A 13423-nucleotide genomic window follows, 5' to 3' on the forward strand; every position below is an offset into this window, starting at 1 on the left:
ATTGGGAGTTTAATTACTGCAAAATCGTAAGGAAAAAGAAACAGAAAATAATCTCATTTTTAATTTGAGTGGACTAGAAGATGACTTAATCTTGAATCCACTGACTGATACATAACCACGTCTTACAGTGGACAGCCAGAGATTAGCAGGAGGAAATTGGAAAGTTTATTTTACTGGACAACTTTCTATCCTGAAGCTGGTGAAAGATTAAAGAGCTGAAGACAGTGTAAATCAGTGCTGATTTCTGATTTAGTATGTTTTCCAGACCCTTTTTGAAAGTTCAGTCATTTTGTACAAAACTAATCTAAATAATGTATGTGAATAATGACATTCATGAAGCAGGATTACATGAGAAACAGCCGATTAAATGATGAAGGCATCTGGGCACATAAACAATTCTTGTAGTGACCTGCTTATCGATCTTAACTCATGCACATCTCAAGTTAACAGATATAATATGGCCAGCCAATTTCACCAGGTAAGTGAGGACTTCAGGTTTTGATAACAGCATTCAATTCTGGTCTCCCTTCTATAGGAAAGAGGTTGTGAAACCTGAAAGGATTCAGAAAAGATTTACAAGGGTGTTGCCAGGGTTGGAGGATTTGAGCTATAAGGAGAGACTGAACAGGCTGAGCCTGTTTTCCCTGGAGCATCAGACGCTGAGAGGTGACCTTATAGAAGTTTACAAAATCATAAGGGACATGGATAGGATAACTAGACAAGGTCTTTTCCCCAAGGTGCGGGAGTTCAGAACTTAGAGGGCATAGGTTTAGGGTGAGAGGGGAAAGATATAAAAGGGACCCGAGGGGCAACATTTTCACACAGAGGATGGTCTGTGTATGGAATGAGCTACCAGAGGAGGTGGCAGAGGCTGGGTCAATTATAGCATTTAATAGGTACCTGGATGGATACACGATTAGGATGGGTTTAGAGGGATATGGGCCAAATTCTGGCAAATGGGACAAGATTAATTTAGGATTTCTTGTTATGGATGAGTTGCACTGAGGAGACTGTTTCCATGCTGTATGGTTGTATGACTCTATGATATTCTGGTCTTGACCCCAGGTTTAACTAATAATGGTACACTTGGCACCTAGTCCCAGCCTCACTGGACATACTGGGTGCAAGGTGGTAACAGATGTCAGAGAAGGTCAAGAAGGTAAATTAGTTTTTTATTAAAAAGAGTTCATTTTGATCTTAGGAAGATGAGGAATGCCTCCCGAGGATTTACAAGGTAGCATAGGACTTTCATCCCACAATCACAATAAGAAAAGGTTTGGAAGGTTAAGATGGCAAATATAAACTGCAAACAGGCATTAACATACTTACTTCTGGTTTATTAATGGTGAGATTGGGTGTCCAAGAAGCCGACACTGGAGAGGAATAATATTGAACTGAGGTTTCATCCCTCAGATTTTGACAGCCATTTAAGTTTAATGCTGGATCAACAGCTGTTCAACCTGATGCACAATTGTCCTGTCTCCCAACTTTCTTAAAATAGTGTGTGATCTTACAATATTCCTTCCATCTGCTTACCATTTTCTTCCCCTCCCTCCATCCTGCTGGGCTCTTGAGTCCATACAAACCATGCCCCAATATTTGCTCATTGGCAGTGACTATCCCCATCATTCTTTACTGCAGTCTTGAATGGCTGATTTTCCTGTAGAGCAAATTCCTGTAGTCAACTGGTGGACAGGAAATGGAGTTTTAAAACCACAATGTGTGAATGTCACAAGGATCTCTGTGTTCCTGGCATTTATACACAGCCAGCTGACTCTGGTCAGTTAAACAGTTAGCACAGGTGACCAGCTATTGTATTAACATTCAAAACATACCTTGCAAGGTCCTTGACTGTCTGGTCTGAGTTGATGACTTTTCTGTTGGATGACACCTTGTCTAACTTTGATGCATTCACCCCCTACATAGTGTTTGTAGCAAGCAGAATGTACAAAATCCATCAACAGTCATACCCTCATCTTTTATAGGCTAAAAGCCATATATTATTTAGCCTTGGAGATCAACTAAGGAATGACTTTGGATTTCGAAGGAATAAAATACCAAATACTTTCAAACCTGGAAAACTAATAGGGGCTATTTGACGTATCTTGATTATTTTGATCTAATTATTTGCAGATTTAAAACTGGTCAACTAAATATTATTGAAAAAGATTATGAAATCAAGAGAAGGAAAGGTAAATGATATAATTTTGAAACAAACAAATTAAGTCTGGGACAAAATAACACAAAAGAATTATGTTGCTTTGTTACTGCTCGCATTGTCATAGAGTCATAGAGATGTACAACATGGAAGCAGACCCTTTGGTCCAACCCATCCATGCCGACCAGATATCCCAACCCAATCTAGTCCCACCTGCCAGCCCCCGGCCCATATCCCTCCAAACCCTTCCTATTCATATACCCATCCAAATGCCTCTTAAATGTTGCAATTGTACCAGCCTCCACCACATCCTCTGGCAGCTCATTCCATACACTCCACGTGAAAAAGTTGCCCCTTAGGTCTCTTTTATATCTTTCCCCTCTCACCCTAAACCTATGCCCTCTAGTTCTGGACTTCCCAACCCCAGGGAAAAGACTTTGCCTATTTATCCTATCCATGCTCCTCATAATTTTGTAAACCTCTATTAGGTCATCCCTCAGCCTCCGACGCTCCAGAGAAAACAGCCCCAGCCTGTTCAGCCTCTCCCTGTAGCTCAGATCCTCCAACCCTGGCAACATCCTTGTAAATCTTTTCTGAACCCTTTCAAGTTTCACAACATCTTTCCGATAGGAAGGAGACCACAATTGCATGCAATATTCCAACAGTGGCCTAACCAAGTCCTGTACAGCCGCAACATGACCTCTTTTGAAATAAATGGGTCAAGCAATGGATCAAGTTGTCCAAGCTATTAAATATTCCAGAACATTTCCTGTAGGCTCTAACTTTGCCCCAAGTATCCTGCAGTTTTATAATATCCCACAAGAATTCCGTGTTGAGCAGCTTTTATTTTGTAATGATTGTTTAAAATTTCAAGAAGATTAAGAGAGCAGTTAATAAATCGTATAGTGTCCCAGGCTTTGTTAATAGGGACATGGAGTGCAACACCAAGGATGCTATATTGAAGCCTATATAGAAGGCACAAATTCATCCTTAATGTGAGTATTATACACCAATTCTAGGCCACACTTTAAGAAGGATGTGAAAGCATTTGAATGAGTGCAGAACAGAATCACAGGAATGGCTTCAAGGATGAGGAATTTTGGTTATGAAGATAGCTTGGAGAAGAGCAGGCTGAGAGGAGATCTGATTCAAGTATTCAAATCATAAGATGTCGGGATAGAGTAGATAGGGAAAAGAAATTCCCACTAATGAAATAATCAAGAGTGACAGGACATGCATTTAATTTGTAAAAGAGACAGGAGTGATATGAGGAAAAACATTTTCATGCAATTGCTTAGTACCTACCTTAGAGTGTAGTGGAAGCAAGTTCACTTGAGGATTTCAAAAGGGAATTAGATGGTGATTTGAAAAGGACCAGTGTATAGAGTTACAGGGAGGAGGCAAAAACATGGCAGTAAGTGAGATGCTCATTTACAGAAATGGTGCAGACATGATGGAACTGAATGGCCTCCTTTTGTGCATTAGCAATTCTGTGTTTCTGTAATCTTTAAAGAGTTACAATCTTCATGATTATTATTCTGTGGTACATTTGCCTATGGTGAATTTTATAAACAATTCTAATTTAATTAGTTGTCAAATATGTAGATTGTAGAATTGCTGGATAACTTTGATGGCAAATTCTTTTGTTTGTATATGCAAAACTATTGGTTTATATGGATAGGTCAGAGGATTAACCTGATTCGGATTGAATTAAATTGAGAAAAAAAGAACACTTTACATGTGCTTGCTGAGGATTTCAAAGAGGCAGAAGTTTTTCTGGATCAATTTCTTACATTTCTTTTAGCTTCTCCAAAATGATCATGTATGTCTTGTTTATTTAACCATGTTATTGATCCTGGAAATATCCACAGAATTTGCGTCTTCTCCAGCCTATGTGCTGCAAAAAGATAAATGGCTCAACATTGTCTGGGAAGGGAAGAAGTATCAGGTTAACCTGGGATTATAAATTGTTTAATTCTTGAGGAAAGTGGAGCTGCTGGGTTTTTGATTATATTTGGGTTGATGCTAAAACTCAGTGAGAGGTATTTCCATTAACCATCATCCTTGAAATGCTGAACCTTATCAGTGCATCTTACAGTACAGGAGCTTAATAGCAACTATTGTCAGGTGGAGATGGATCCAATAAGCAAGGTAGAAATGCTCTTGTAGCAAAGTATGACTTGTATCATTTAAGGTCAGGTCATTTGAGCTTAAAATGCCTTGGGGAGATTTGAAATATTAATGGAATAGTTCTTAAAGGGCCTCAAGAGGAGCAAGCTGTTTAGTCGGTTTGCTATTATTTTCTCAAAATTTTGAACAGCAGGATTTAAAACAAATCCCTGCAACAGTAAAATATACCAGCAGCTGCTTCTTAAAAGGTATATAGAATTATTCTGTCATGTTGTACAGTTGCTGCATTACCCCTGTGTGATTCCTCAAGTCTCAGAAAATGGGGTAATAAAAAGAGCTTCTTGGATAATGGGATAATATTACAGTTTTGTGCCAGACAACTCAGTAATTGTATAAGCCTTGAATGTACTGAAGAAAAGTGTCTGAGTTAAAAGTGGACCCAGGGGATGGCAATACTTTTAAGGTCCTTGAAAGTGAATTAATTGAGAACTTCAGTAATGGGACATCCTGATTATAAGTAGTCTTTTGTCATTCAAACTGAAACAAGCATATGTGATTTGGGAGATGTTCTCTGGCAGAATCAAAATAATAAACAGAAGATTTTAACTTATGTTTGTAAGACTTTAACAATCTCAGAAATAAATTACAAGACCGCAATAGAAATACTGTTGCTGTTACTTGTGAGCATCAGAAAAGTGTATACTTGAGGTATCTTTCATTGGCCACTGAAATAACTCGTCAAAGGCCTGTCAGCAAGTCACCTTTTATTTACATATGGAGAGTCCTTGACATTAATCCAGCTCCCTCAGAACCATTTCTCATTGTGAACAGGATGTCTGACATGCCTGTTCTTATCTGTCAGCCAGAGTTCCCTGTTTGGACCAGGTTAACAGTACCAACCAGGGAACTCATATTCCATAATGTCTACTGGCTGACCTCATTACAATTACAACACCCTCCCCCTTTTGAGTCCAAGGGTATAGACGAGTTTTTTTTTATATGGCTCCTCCTGGGGCATTTCAGCACCAGGCCAGGTTCCTCCAACTTTCCCTCTGACACAAGCAGCATGTAATACACAATAGCTCATGTCTTGCACCCAGAGTGTCTCGAAAGAAATTCATTCTGTTCTTCAGGCAACAAAGGAGTCACGGTGGCAACATCCACCTACGGGTTCCAGAACAGTCAGAAAAGCTGTTGAGGACCCAGCCACATTTTTCTCCAGCATCATTTGCAAGTTTGCAGCTTTCATCTGGTCCACATGCTTGTTCAGGACTGTTGCACCTACCTGATCTTTATATGTCACTGAACCTGACCTCATATCAACCAGACCTCTTACCTGTGCAGGGCCATTCCTGTGGTTCCTACACCAAACTTTGTCCCTGAAATTAAACTGTCTCTCTCATTTAGCCGAGTCTTGTGTCCGGCATTGGCATTCCTGATATCATTTCACTCTTCTCCCCAGGCCTGGGAAGAGCAGATTTAACCTGGTGCAGAATCTTCTCCCCATTTGCAACTCTGCTGGAGCTATCTCTGTAGTTATTTGTATTACCTCTTAGCCTAAGGGATCTTCAGCCATAACTTAAAGGATGCCAGCTCCTCTGTTTTGCCTTGCTGTTTAATGCAGAGGAAGGAACAGGCAACTTGCCACTGTTTGGAACACTGAACAGTCAACCAGTGTGGGGGGGGGGGGGGGGGGGGGGGGTGGAGGGGGGGAAGTGGGGGCATATTGCTGTATGTCACTGAGCTAAGTCAGTGTTACACCTACAGCATGTGCCAGAACCTTGGTTAAAATATCACCACAACAGATGGTGAAATTTGAATTCAAACAAATTCTGAAATTAAAGTACAGTTACAACACGAGTATCTACCTGATAATCTCCAAGTCAGTTGACATCCTGACTTGGAAATTCATCACTGTTCCTGTGCTGTTGGATCAGAGTTCTGTCCCTAACAGCATTGGGAATTCTAGTCCACGATTCTCTCAATGTAAACTTGCAGGTTGAGTCATTAGTTAGGAAGGCAAATTATGGCATTTATTTTGAGAGGACCTGAATGTAAAAGGGATGTTCTTCTGATGCTGTATAAGGTTCTGATCAGACCACATTTGGAGTATTGTGCACAGTTTTTGGCTGAATGATCTAATTTCTGTTTTATGTCTTATGGTCTTACAATGGGTCTACTTACAGCAATGGTCTGCAGTGGTTTCAGAAACCAGCTCACCACCAGCTTCACAAGGACTGGGCAACAAATGCTGGCCCAACCAGTGAAACCCACACCCCATGAACAATTTGAAAAAGCTTAACTGCACAATAAAAGTGCAAAACTCTGGCAATATATGCACAGTGGGGTACTATTTTGCTGTTTGAAGGTGGAGTATTGCTGCAATTTTATAGGTCATTCATGCACTCATTCTGTAATGCCACACATTTCCATCAAACTGTATTGCATGAAAAGCTCATTCTTTGTGCAATCATGAACTTTACAAATGGTGGCCTCAAGAAATAATGACCACTGTAAACTTTTCATCAAAAGACCCATCATCATGTCAAATATGCAATGTTATGCAGGCACATGTTTACCCACACCAATCAACCACACCACCCGTGGCCCAACATTTCAACGCTCCCTCCCACTCTGCCGAGGACATGGAGGTCCTGGGCCTCCTTCACCGCCGCTCCCTCACCACCAGATGCCTGGAGGAAGAAAGCCTCATCTTCCGCCTCGGAATACTTCAACCCCAGGGCATCAATGTGGACTTCAACAGTTTCCTCATTTCCCCTTCCCCCACCTCACCCTAGTTCCAAACTTGCAGCTCAGCACTGTCCCCATGACTTGTCCTACCTGTCTATCTTCTTTTCCACCTATCTACTCCAGCCTCTGCGCCCCTCCGACCTATCACCTTCATCCCCTCCCCCACTCACCTATTGTACTCTACGCTACTTTCTCCCCATCCCCACCCTCCTCTTACTTATCTCTCCACCCTTCAGGTTCTCTGCCTGTTTTCCTGATGAAGGGCTTTTCCCCAAAACGTCGATTTTACTGCTCCTCGGATGCTGCCTGAACTGCTGTGCTCTTCCAGCACCACTAATCCAGAATCTGGTTTCCTGCATCTGCAGTCATTGTTTTTACCTACATGTTTCACCTGGACTTGCCATTTCTGTATTGCTTTTTATACCTGTCACTGGAGCAAAACACTTCAGAGTTGCATCATTTCACACTAACGCTCTATGATGTTGAAGGGTGATTTTTTTTTTACGGTAGGGGGTTGCAATCACAGCGGAGAAGTGCCTGTATTTAACTTAAGCAAAGCAGCTATGATTCTGCAGCATACATTTCCATAAGGTTATGTAGCTCAAAACTGTTTCTCTGGGTCCTCCTTCTGAAAATGAAGCTTCCATGGCATGAGGTGGAAGGCCATAAGACACCATTTCATTGTGATTAATGTGAGAAATCAGGAGATTTATTATTGGTATAGTGTTCTATTTCCAAATGCCATCCAGTTTATCTGATTACTCACCTGAGGTGAAACCAGCGCTCGGAGGATGTTTTGTGAATTTGCTGACCATTATATATCACTATCGAAGAAGACATTCATGACAACATCGTCACTAAGGCCAATAAGAACTGAAACGTTCAACAGCTGCTGCACAGCCTCCAGAGGGAGTACCAGCAGGTGAGGATGCCCCAAAGAGGAGGATGAAATTGATGTAATATGGTGCCATACAGTGAAATGTCCACTCCCTTTGACTGATCACTGCTGACTGACAATGCTTTGCATTGCATCTAGAATAAAAAGGCAGCAAGACAGAAATACAGTGAGCCTATAAATTCTTAATGATGCTGCAATGCACAAAATGACAAGGCAGAGATACAGTGAGCATCCAAATAAACCCAAATGAGTGAGCATTAAGAAAGCAAGCCTAAAGCCTTTAGATGCACCTACTCTGATGACTGAGTTGAGTGCTTGTCCCTGTACACAATGTGGCCTGTCAACAGTATTGTAATGAAAAGTATTGGTGAGCTCAAAGTGCTGATTTAGATTAAAAGTGAGTCTGAGATTTGCCATGGGGGGGGGGGGGGGGGGGGGGGCGGGACAGTGGCTCAGTGGTTAGGTAAATGTAGAGTAATAGGGTAATGGTTTGGGTGGGATACTCTTCAGAGGACTGGTGTGATCTTGGGCCAAAGAGCCTGTTTCCACATTGTAGGGATTGTATGATAATGTGCTGAGGCTGGTGCATTTCTGATGCCAATCTCTATGGACAGGAATTGTAGGTGATCATTGCCCATGGAACATGTCCTGACCTGTTGGGGAATGCTGATCAAGATGGACTCCCAAAGAAGCAATTGGCAATATGCAGCTCCCAGGCATCTTCCCAGATATTCATGGCAGGATTTGTTGATGTCTGGTTTCTCTCCAGAAGACCATAAGATGTTGGAGTAGAAGCAGGCCCTTCAGCCCATCAAGTGTGCATTGTTATTCAATAAGATCATGGCTGATCTGATAATCCTCAACTCCATTTTCCTGTTTTTCCAGATAACCTTTGATTCACTTTTGACCAAAAATCTGTATGTTTCAGCCTTGAGTACTTAATAAACCATCCTTCACAGAAAGGAATATGAGGTGAAATTAGATAACAATGGGGTGTTAATGTACACAACTTAGCCCCTTGTTTTTCACTCGTGAGATTCTCATCTTGCTGTTAACACTTGGGATGGAAAATTAGAGGTTCTTTTCTCATTTTTTCAGATTTACCATATTTTTCCAACCGATTTGCCATTGCCCACATCACTGAGGGGGTTGGGAAAATACCACCTTATGTATTGTCCTGGTGTTCTCACAAACAATATATGTTCAATGCCGGACAGCAAGAACAGGCATAATCCTGGCACTGCCACTGAGGTCATGGCCCACTGATCTTCAGCTGCAAACTATGAATCTTCCCTCTGAAAATACTGGAATCCTCCAAGCCTCAGACACCCAGAAGGTAGTTCCCAAGATCATGTCAGACATAGGGCATCATGTCCAGCAGCCTGCTTTTATCTCATAAACAGGTACTGTTGTAACTGGCACATGGTTCTTCTAGGATCTTCATTGTACAGATTTGCTGCTACCAACCCTTCTTGTTATAGGGTTTAATTGTATTAATTGTGGAATGATTAGCCACTAATAAGTCTTCAGCAGAAGAGGCCAGACTTGAGTATAAAAAACAATTTATTACACAATACTAAAATAACAGAATCATTAGCTTAAGAATTGTTAACTAGGTAAGAGAAATTGCTGTATCCCAAGATAGTAATTAGGCCTGTGCTATTAGCTATGGACAGTAAAACTAACAAACTGATTAGCTCCTCCCAGAGACAAGCATTTATCTATCAGTGAAAAAAGCTATTCCAAAGCTTCAGAGTTAACCCTTTAAGTCTGTCTTATTCAACATCACACCCATACCTCCCCCCAACCCCAGCGCCACCCCCACAAGCTATTTTTTTCTTCCTTAATCCATTTATTGCATAATAGCCCGAACAAGTATATCAACTTTATCATTATCTCTTTTCTCTGAAATCTCTGGTTTTAAAAATTCTTCTTGACTTGAATGAGTAGGTCATCATTCACTGGGAATGATCTATTCAGATCTTACACTTTGTCATTCTGCACCACTGCTAGTCCTTTGTTTCTTAAATACCTTTTGCTGAAGATAGTTGTTCGCGTTGGTGTTGGTGTTGGTGTTGCCATTGCTGATGGACTGTTGTTCTGTGTGGAAAATCTTTAATTTACTCAAAGCATGTAACAGATGACAGCGATGTTGCCGAAGGAAGTAATCTTCTTTTGGCTTTAACCATCAGGTAGATTTAGGTGAAGATCATCTGCTGTGACACATTTTCTTTGAGCTGATACCAGCATTTTGTTTGGTCTCGTCATTGTCTGAGACACTGGCTTCGCAACATTGACAATCTCTTCAGATGGTGTGTTCTGGACTGATCGCACTCAGAGTTTATCAGTAATTTCAGATGGTCAATCCCAAAGGCTTTTCATGGGTGAAGAAAAGTAAACAGTTTTTCAACCCAGTGAAATTGCTTCTGTGTTGGTAATGTAAAACAGTTATTCAATACTAATGTAACTGATCTCAATTGGTGTGTGCTTCTTTTCAGATTCAACCCAGCATTTCTTTAAGACCAATCACGTCTCTTGCTTTCTATATGATTTTAAAGCTTCTTACCTTCAACCTTCTTCAAAAATGTTTTCTCTGCATTGTAAATTGTAAAAGGTTGTTTTTTTTGTAAAGATATGTCTTCAATAAAGCTTTGAAATTTTTTTTATTTGTTTAAAGGTGCAAAAATTCTTTAAACTGTCAACCCTTCTTTTGGTGTGTTGAGGCCATCTCTGCTCCGTCCCCAATTTATTCACACATTTTTAACAGAAATAAATAGCAAAAGGATAAATATTTTTCATTCTACAACTGATTCCAAATGATTAATTTCTGTAACATATTCTGCTGCCACCTCTGAGGCTCTAATCTTTTGAATCATGTTGCCTGTTGGAAGACTTTTTAAAAAGAATTCCACCATTTTAAAGATTTTTTTGCATGTTATAGAACAACAAATAATTATTCATTTCAATAAAGGTAATGAATTTTGCCTTTCTTCAACTTCCCAGCCCAGATTGTGCTGTTGTAAGTATTTCGATCCTTTCCTCATTGGTGAACAACGTGGATCTGGAATCTAACTGCAGTTGCTTTTTATTAAACCTGATCTCAGCTCCCTTGCAGCTTCAGTGAGACTCTTTCTAGTCCTCACTAGACTTTCATTACTTATTTCTCTGGCGTTGGCTGTTTTAAGCTTATAAACAAAGGCTGCTTACGGTGACAGTTTGTTCCGCCCAAACTGACTGAGTGACGTCATTCCTCTTAAAGCTGCTGGTTGTCTGGCTATATCTGTTTTTACAGCTGACACACTCCAAAAGAAGGAACACATTTCTTGACTCCAGGAATTTTATTTCTTTCTTCTCTTTGGATGGTTGTCCTGTTGATTATTTCATATTTTAATTGATTAATTGCTTCATATTTGAAGACAGAAATCCACACCACAGTGCAACGTTGTAAAAGATTTTTGTATCTGTCACTTGGTTCTGCTGGGATAATCTTTGGGTAGATTTCCTGCCACCAATTCCTGAAGTAATACTAGTGTACAGGTTTTAATAATAGTATGTGGTGAAGGATAGGTAAGTGCAGCAAAAGAGGAAGATGTTTTAGTAACGAGCTGAAGCTTATTATATAACAGCAAGACAACTTTCACTTAGCTATACATGGAAGAGTCATTGGTCTTGAAACATTGGCTTTGTTTCTGTCTCCACAGATGCTGGGTTTTTTGAGCACTTTCTGTTTTTATTTAACGTTAGTTTAAAGCTGGCAAACTACGTTCACACAAGTAAAAGCCAATGTTAAAAGATAGTACTGTTTTCTTAGACTGTCATAAACACAGCAGTGTAAACATTCCATCAATTAACACTGCAAGGCACTGAATGACACATTTCTTTGGAATTGATGTACAGTATAGAGGTCACTCTTCCAAATTACTTTTTTTTAAAATTGCCTTCACAGAATCAAATCCAAAATCAATCTGCCTGTACTATAAAAATACATGCCAATGCCTCAGTACGTTGCAGGATGCAATGGCTCTGAAGTCAACAAATCACTCAGCCTGGCTTTCAGCATCAATTCAGAATATAAAAAGCTGTCCCTTTAAAAGTGCCTATTGCAGGGGTGTATGGTTGGCTGGGATGTTCCATGCAGAAAAAAAGCAGAGACATGGAAATTCTGTGCTGTGATGATTTTAGCGCTAATGTTTCACACCCAGACCCTTTGTTGCCAAGTCATCTTGCAGTATCACATAATGGGCATTGACAGAGGTGAATGCGTAAGAAGAATTTTAATCTCTTTCTAAAAATCTACTGTTATTTACAACTCATATTTAATATGTTATGGACCAGACCAGACCCCTTCAATATATATTAAGGTGGCAGCCAAGACCCTAACTTTGCCTTAATTTAAAGGTACGTGTCCGGTGCTGTGTTCCAGATGCAATTCGATTGGTTAAGCAACTTGATGCTAAGCAAAATACAATTTATCCAAACACGATAGTTAAAATACAACGGAAGAAAGAAGAACTTGGAATAACTTAGCTCTACTCGAAAACTTAATAGAATAATAGATACAGTAACTACTGCTAATTTACTGTTCCAACATAGTAACATCCCATAAACACAGCTTTGGCAGAAAGGCAATTCAGAAAAAGAAACAGTCTGACATGCAATCTAGCAGCACAGGATGGGAACCCCCAGTTTTTGGCTAAAATTCAGAGATGGTAAAATAGCTTCCACTTCTTCAAGACTCCCAACAGCAACTGTTGCTGAAAGCTAAAAGCTAAAAATCCCTGGTTCTTCGGATGTGAGCTTGAGCACACCCATTCAGCCTGCTTCTATTATTACAGCCTTTAAAAGAAAATTCAAGGCTTTTCCAAGTTGTTTATCTTCTCATAGACTGCTTGTCCTCTGATATCCATGTATCTCTTTTTCTCTCTCTTTCTCTCTTACTCTAAAAAAGGAATATGAAGTTAGCTGTTTGGTCAATATTAGATGAGTGGTTAACATTAATTCTATTCCTAAGATTTATAATCGTGTAGCAATTGGTGGGTAGGTTTTAAAAATGAAGTAATTGAATAAAACAATTATTTAGTTAATTAAGCCACATTAGGATTGACAGGATGGCAGAACAGGTGATGTGTCTCAACTGTAGCATGTGGTGAGCCCCTGGATACTGATGTAATCCAGGGCAAATACATCTGCAATAAGTGTTTGCAGTTTGAGTACCTCCAATTCAGTGATTCAGCTGAAATGTTGAGTTGCAGACATTGTGTTACACCAGGGAGAGTTAGTTACCTGGATCTTTTATAGGGGGCAGACACATTCCTTATTATGGAGTTTCTGAATTGAGCAATGGTCAATGATAGGGGAATATGGCAGCAGTTATAGCGACCCTTAGTACAGGAGGTAGGAACCACAGCTTTTACATTTGTCCAACTGTTTCTCAGTTTGCTTAAATGAGAGTGAGGCCTGAAAAGTCAGTGGGCTAACTTACCATA

This window comes from Hemiscyllium ocellatum, chromosome 2 (genome assembly GCF_020745735.1).
Source record: "Hemiscyllium ocellatum isolate sHemOce1 chromosome 2, sHemOce1.pat.X.cur, whole genome shotgun sequence".
NCBI lineage: Eukaryota > Metazoa > Chordata > Chondrichthyes > Orectolobiformes > Hemiscylliidae > Hemiscyllium > Hemiscyllium ocellatum.